The sequence below is a fragment of the Orycteropus afer genome, unplaced genomic scaffold (assembly GCF_000298275.1).
Source record: "Orycteropus afer afer isolate SDZICR_OR568_19922 unplaced genomic scaffold, OryAfe1.0 scaffold00009, whole genome shotgun sequence".
In the NCBI taxonomy this organism is placed as follows: Eukaryota; Metazoa; Chordata; class Mammalia; order Tubulidentata; family Orycteropodidae; genus Orycteropus; species Orycteropus afer.
In genome coordinates this window covers 14,933,867-14,941,350 of record NW_006921596.1, presented here as the reverse complement: position 1 = coordinate 14,941,350, position 7,484 = coordinate 14,933,867, and positions in this window count along the sequence as shown.

Below are 7,484 nucleotides of genomic sequence, written 5' to 3'. Positions count from 1 at the left end.
GGATTGCCCAACCTTCCTTCCGAGGAGTGGCTGGTGGGTTTGAACCGCCAGCCTTCTGGTTAGCAGTCAAGTGCCTTAGCCACTATGCTACCAGAGCTCTTAGTAATATTAATTTAGGTGTAGGCAAAGACAATATACAATAGAGGTAAATCAGCACAAAATGATGAAGGCAGAGTAAGACAGTTAAAGGCAACAAGAGCAAATATGTATGTATGTATGTAATACACAGTCCTGCAGTAACAGTGATAACAATAACCTACAAGTACGCACACACTGCCGTCAAGTCAGATCCAACTCAGCGACCCCCCTTTGGTTTCCGAAGCAGTATCACTACAGAAGTAGATTGTCCTGCCTTCCTTCCGAGGAGAGGCTGGTGGGTTTGAACCACCAGCCTTCTGGTTAGCAGTCAAATGCCTTAGGTACTATGCCACCAGAGCTCCTAATCTACAAGTAGATACATAGACCCAGAAACTGAACAGGACTGGGAAGGCAAATGGGACCACACCCATGAATATAGTAGAGCATTAGGGAGTAAAGTTATGAAAACTTCTTAGCCATAACCAAATACCTTGAGGGAATGAGTCACTGGGCCTGGGGACTCAGGACCATAGTCTTGGGGGACATCAAGGTCAACTGGCATAGCATAGTCCACAAAGACAATATTAATATTCTACATCCTATTTGAGTCTTAAAAGCTCATGAACAGCCACCTAAGGTGCAAATACTGGTTTCTCCCCATCCGGAGCAAAGAAGAGTGAAGAAAATAAAATGAAAACAATTAGTCCAAAGCACTAACAGACCACGTAAACCCCAACTTCCATGTTTCTGAGACCAGAAAATCTAGATGTTGCCTGGCTACCACTGCCAGCTGCTCTGATAGGGACCACAATAAGAGGTGCTGGATAGAGTGGGAGAAAAATGTAGAACAAAACTGAAAAAAAAAAAAAAAACAGACTTACTAGTCTGAGACTGGTAGAACCCCCAAGAGTATGGCCCTTAGACATCCTTCAATCTTAGAACTGAACTCACCTTTGTGGCCCAAAACATTTGTGGTTGGCATTCAGCCAAACAATAGGCTGTGTCAGGCTGGGTTCTCTAGAGAAGTGAAACTGGTAAAGCTTACATGTACATATAGACAAAGAAATTTATCTTAGGAAAATGGCTCACACACTTATAGAAGCTGGCAAGTCCAAAGCTGTTGGATCAAACATCAAGCTGGAGATTTTTTCCCAACTCTCGCAGTGCAGGGGCTGATGAGCTCAAGGTTGGCAGGCAGTAGACTGGCTGTTGACTCCAGTGAATGGCAAATCCAAGATCTCCAGGCTGAATGGTGGATTGTTCGCTCACAGACAGTTGTAGGCAGCACAATAGGATCCTGATCCACAGAAGAGTGTCTCTTGTCCCAGGATGTCCATAAATATATTGGAAGCAGGCCACACCCCTAGGGAAACTCCCTTTCAACAGATTGGCTGCTCAAAACATACATGTGATCCCATCATGGGAATAACCCACATCACCATTGCTTAACCCACACTGAATTGTGGTCCAGCCAAGTTGACACACAGCTCCAACTATCACACAGGCCTATGAGGTGAACAACATCAGGGAAGTACTTACTCCCTAGAACAACCAACTATATGAATGCGATGAAAGGGCAGCATTTGCCCGGGAATGTGCCCAGAAAGTAGGAAGGGATAGGAAAGATGGACGAATGGAAATGGTCAACACAGGGAGGACATGAGAAGAGTGTCGTTACATTGTGGGGATTGCTATCAATGTCATGAATCAAGATGTGTATGCATTGTTTAATGGAAAACTAATTTGCTCTGTAAACTTTCACTCAAATCACAATAAAAAGTTTAAATAAGAATAATAATGTGAAAGAGCTATAACAATCTAACACTGGACAAGAAAAGAATATACAAGTGTGATTCCCTCTTTGTTGTTAAGAAAAAGTATATTTGAATGTGTACATGTTTATACAAATCTAGAAATACATATTCCAAATTGTCAACAGTTAGCTACCTCTTGGATTGTGGATGATTTCATCTTTTTTCTGTATTTTCTGATTCTTCAAAAACAAATGCATATTATGTGTGAAGTAAAACTTTTACAAACAAAACAACCAAGCAGCAACAACAAAAAAAGTTTTAAAAACAAAACAAATAAGTGTAACCAGTCAACAACAACAACAAAAAGGAGAAATAGTCTGAAAACTCAGGAATCAAATAACTAGGAAAAAGGCACAGGTCCAGCAAATACTGAATCACCTGGTGGAAACTGCAGTTCTCTTCTCAGAGCATGGGAGAACTCTGGAAGACCAAAAACCCAACCCAAACTCATTGCCTTGGAGTCAGCTCTAACTTGTGGACCTGATAGGATAGAATGGAGCTTCTCTGTAGGATTCCCAAGGCTGCCACATCTTTCTGCTGTGTAGCAGCTAGTGAGTTTGAAGTGCTGACCTATTTTTGGTTAGCAGCAGAGCATTTAACCACAGCACTACCAAGGCTCCTTTGGAAGAATACAGGTAGGGACTTTTCTTTTTCTAGTGCTATGTATCTACCATGTGAAGAATATGTTTTTGTAATAAGAAGCAATTGTTTAGCATGAAATTTCCAAGATTCAACAAAGTTCAAAGCAAATACTTTGGAAGCCCCAAAAATAAAATGAAAGATCCTCTTGTGCTTTATCTTGCCCTTTAACAATTGGCACATGCTTAATTGCTAACTGATAGGGTAGAGGTTGGAGTCCATCCTGAAACCCTTGGAAGAAAGACCTGTGATCTACTTTCAAAAACTCAGCCATTGCAAACGTTATGGCCCTCCTCCAGGGGGCGCTGCAGGAGGAGTGGGTGTGGTGGGGTTAATGGGGCGAGGTTGTTGTCTTCTGCCAGGTGGGACAAAAAGGAAAAAGAAACCTACAGAATCAACTCCAGCAGAAAATATTAAAAACAAGAGAACAGAAAACACAAACAGCATAAACAAGCAACAGCAGTCACAAAAAGAAATAAATAAAAGAAAGGGAAAGGGGAAAGAAAGATAAGGATAAAGAAGGAAGAAAAAATCTGGGGAAGGAAAATATTAAGAGACAAAAAAGAATAGCAAAGAAAAAAATAAGGAAAATGCAGAAAGCAAAAGAAGGGATGGAGAAAAAAGAAAAAAAAGGGAACAAGGAACAAAAGAACCAGGGAAAGGGGGGAAAAAAAAAAAGAAAACATAAAATGAAGGAAAGGAGATGGAGAATAAAAGATTGCAGGGAAAATAAACTTTGGGGGCACAGTCCCCAGGTGGTGGTCTGCTGGCCAGGCAGACAATGGGTAGCAGGGTACCTGGTTCTAGAAGGAGTGTCTAGGAGCAGGGTACCTGGTCTCAGAACTACTTCCTGCCTACCCAGAAGGCAACTGGGGATAGGGCACCTGGACCAGAAGTCCCTGCAGGCCCAGGGCTGGGAGCAAGTTGCCTGGTTTCAGAAGGTGTTCCTGCCAGCACTAAAAGTAGTTGGGGACATAGCACCTCATCCCAGAAAAAGTTCCTGCCAGACAAAACGGTAGCTGGGAGCAGGGTGGCTGCCCTCGGAACTAGTTCCCATCTACTGAGAAGGTAACTGGGAGCAGGGCGCCCAATCCCTGACAGGGTCTCCATGGGACACTCCAGATAAGTGTCCAGGGGCAGATCGCCTGCTGCCAGGAAAAGTTCCCACCAGTCCAAAAGACAGCTGGGTGCAAAGTGCTTGGTTCCAAAGGGAGCTCCCACTGGCCCAAAAAGCAGCTGTGGGTAGGGCATCCAGTCCCAGAAAAAGTTACTGCTGTCCCAAAAGGTGGCTGGGTCCAGCACAACATCACTAAGGAAAGGGAAGGCATGGCGATGTGCAGAAGAGATATAGAGAACAAAGGTAAATACTATTATACACACAATCCTGCATTAATCTACAAGTGGATACGTAGGTAGACAGGCAAGATGATCAGGCATGGGTAAGTGAACAGGAAAATACCCATGACCATATATAGCTTTGGCAGACGATGTTTCTGCATTTGTATTTGTATGTGCCATAAAAATGTCTGGTGGCATAGAGCCTAAGGCATTTGACTGCTAACCAGAAGGCTGGCAGTTCAAACCCACCAGCCACTCCTCGGAAGGAAGGTTGGGCAATCTACTTCTGTAGTGATACTGCATCAGAAATCCAAGGAGGGGTCGCTATGAGCCAGATCCAACTTGAAGGCAGTGAGGGTAAATACGAGAAAGCTAACAGGGCAAAATTTTGATAACTTCTTAGCCACAACCAAATTCCTTGAGGGAGTGAGTTGCTGGACCTGTGGGTTCAGGACAGTAGTTGCGGGGGATATCAAGCTCAATTGGTACAACATAGTACCCAAAAACATTGTTCTACATCCTACTTTGGTAAGCAGTGACTGGGGTCTTAAAAGCTTCTGAATGATTGTTGGTCTCTCCATGTGTGGAGCAAAGAGGAGAAGAAGCCCAAAGACACATGAAAACAATTAGTCCAAGGGACTAGTGAACCATGGGAATCTAAACCTACACCACCCTGAGACCAGAAGGACTAGATGGTGCCTGGCAACCACTGACAGCCACTCAGAAAGGAATGAAAATTGGAGATCCTGGATAGAGTGGGAGAAAAATGAATCAAAAGTCAAAATCATAAAAAAAAAAAAAAAGACCAAGCTTACTGGTCTGATAGAGACTGGTGAAACTCCCGAGACCTTAGCCCCTAGTCACCCTTCAGGCCTGGAATTGAACTCATTCCCATGGCTTAACTTTCAACCAAACATTTGACAGGCCTACAATTTGAACAATGGCACCAGGGAGGTGCACTCCTTAGAACAATCAATCACAGAAGATCAGAATGGTAGCACTTGCACAGGGAGAAACTCAGAACTCAGGAATGCACAGGAAAGAAGGATGCAGGGAAAAAGTAACCACAGGGAGGAAATGGGAAGTGAGCTATTAACATTGTGGGGATTGCAATCAATGTCATGAAAATATGTGTGTGAACTGTTGACTGGAAAACAAAATCACCCAAATCACAATAAAAACTTCAAAAAAAAAAAACCTTTGTGGAACTAGCTTTCAACAATGAATTATTTAATGTAACAACAAAAACAGAAACAGCAAAAGTCAAAATAAATAAATGGGACCTCTTAAAAACTTTTGTTCATCAAAAGATTTTATCAAAAAAGTGAAAAGAAAAGCTATTGATTGGGAAAATATCTTTGGTAACCATATATCCGATAAGAATCTAATAACCAAAATATATCTAAAACTTTGAGAACTTAAAAACAAAAAGACAAATAACCCAATCACAAAATGGGCAAAGTACTTGAATAAACATTTCATCAAAGAAGACATTCAAATGGCCACCAAATGTATGAAAAAATGCTTAGTGTCATTAGCCATCAGAGAGATGCCAGTCAAAACCACAATGAGATACTATTACACTCCCACTAGGATAACCAAGATTTAAAAAAAAAAAAGAAAATTCAGAAAGTAACAAATGTTGGCAAGAATGTGGGAAAATTGGAATCCTTATCCATTGCTCGTGGGAATGCAAAATGGCACAGCTATTGTGGAAAACAATGTGGCAATTCCTCAAAAAACTAAAAATAGAACTACCATATGAACCAGCAATTCCACTCCTAGTTATACCCAAAAGACTTGAAAGCAGAGACTCAAAAAAAGACACTTGTACATCAGTGTTCATGTAGCACTTCACAACAACCAAAATGTGGAAACAACCTAAATGTCCTTCAGCAGATCAATGGATAAACAATGTGGTCCATACATACAATCGAATACTACTTAGTAAACAGGAGAAAAGAAATTTTGGTTGGAGCTTGAAGACATTATGCTAAGGAAAATAAGGACAAATATTATATGACTTCAATTATATAAAAAGAAGGGGCAAATATGTAACGACCAAGTTTATTAGTAGTTGCCAGGGGCAGGAGGGAGGGAAAGAAGGAGGGTTAACGGTAACAGCAAAATCACATTGATTTAGTGTAGGATTGTACCACCAATTATTGTAAGTACTGTCAGTAAGTTGTACACCTGTAACAAGTTGAATTGGCCAAATATATATGATAGATATATTTAAAACAATGACCAAAAACAAAGTAGCTGCTTAGGCAGCTTATGTACAACCAAATACCTCATGGGATTTGGTTCCTTGGTTTGGAAGTTTAGGGTCATGGTTTCATGGGACGTCCCAGTTAATTGGCCTAATAATGTGTTTAGTGGTTCTGTTCTACCTCCCAGTTTGTTGCATAATGACTAAGGTCTTAAGAGCTTGTGGGAGGCTATCCAAGGCACAACAATTGTTCTCTACTCACCAGCAGCAACAGAGGAAGAAAGAGAGTCAGAAACAGGAGAAGGAGATGGAATGTATGGCTGCCTTCATGAACAACTGCCTCCTTTGTCCTGAGCCCAGAACAACTAGATGGTGCCTGGTTACCATTACTGAACATTCTGATCAAAGATTCCATAGAAGATTCCTGATCAAAAGGGGGAAAACTCAGAACAAAATTTCAAACTCTCATGGACTCTAGAATTTAATGGAGCCATGGAGGTGAATGAACCCTTGAAACTATTGCCCTGAGATAATCTTTAAACTTAAAACCAAAAATATCCCCTGAAGTCTTCTTAAAACCAAACATTAGCTTAGCTTAACTAGTAAAAAAAAAAAAGTCTGCCTTGAGTATTACTCTCTTAAGAACTATCTGTATGAGATCTAATTTGACACTAGCAATCTGAAAGATTAGATAGGAAATGTAGTTAATGAGGGAGGAACAATTCAAAAAAGGAGAGTGAGAATGGTTGCACAGATCGAAGAGTGTGGTCAGTGTCACTGAGTGTATATGTAGAAACTGTTGAATTGGTGTATGTTTTACTGTGTAGTCACAACAACAACAACAACACATGGAGCACAGTTCTACTCTGACACATAAGTCTGAATTGATTCAAACACAACTGGTTCTTTTTTTATTATTGCTATTTTTATTGTGATTTGGGTGTAAGTTTACAGAGCAAATTCATTTTCCATGCAGCAGTTCATACACATTTTGTCTCATGACATTGACTGCAATTCCCCACAATGTAACAGCTCTCTTCCCACTTCCTCCCCATAGTTACCTCTTCCCTGTGTCCTTCCCTCTCATGCATTCCAGCCTCCTGGGCATATACTACCCTTGTGTTCTCCCATGATTGATATTGATCTCTCCAAGGAGTGTATCTACCTGACGTAAATGTTCAGCCCATATGCCTGTCTTTTATATGGCTGGAAGCCACAAGAGTGAGTTCAATTCCAAACCTTCATGAAGGGCAGCTAGGGGCCATAGTATCAGGGGTCTCACCAGGCTTTATCAAACCAGCAAACCTGGTCATATATATATTGTTGTTGTTGTTGTTATGTGCCGTCGAGTCGGCCCCGACTCATAGCGACCCCTCCTTGGGTTTCTGAGGCAGTATCACTAC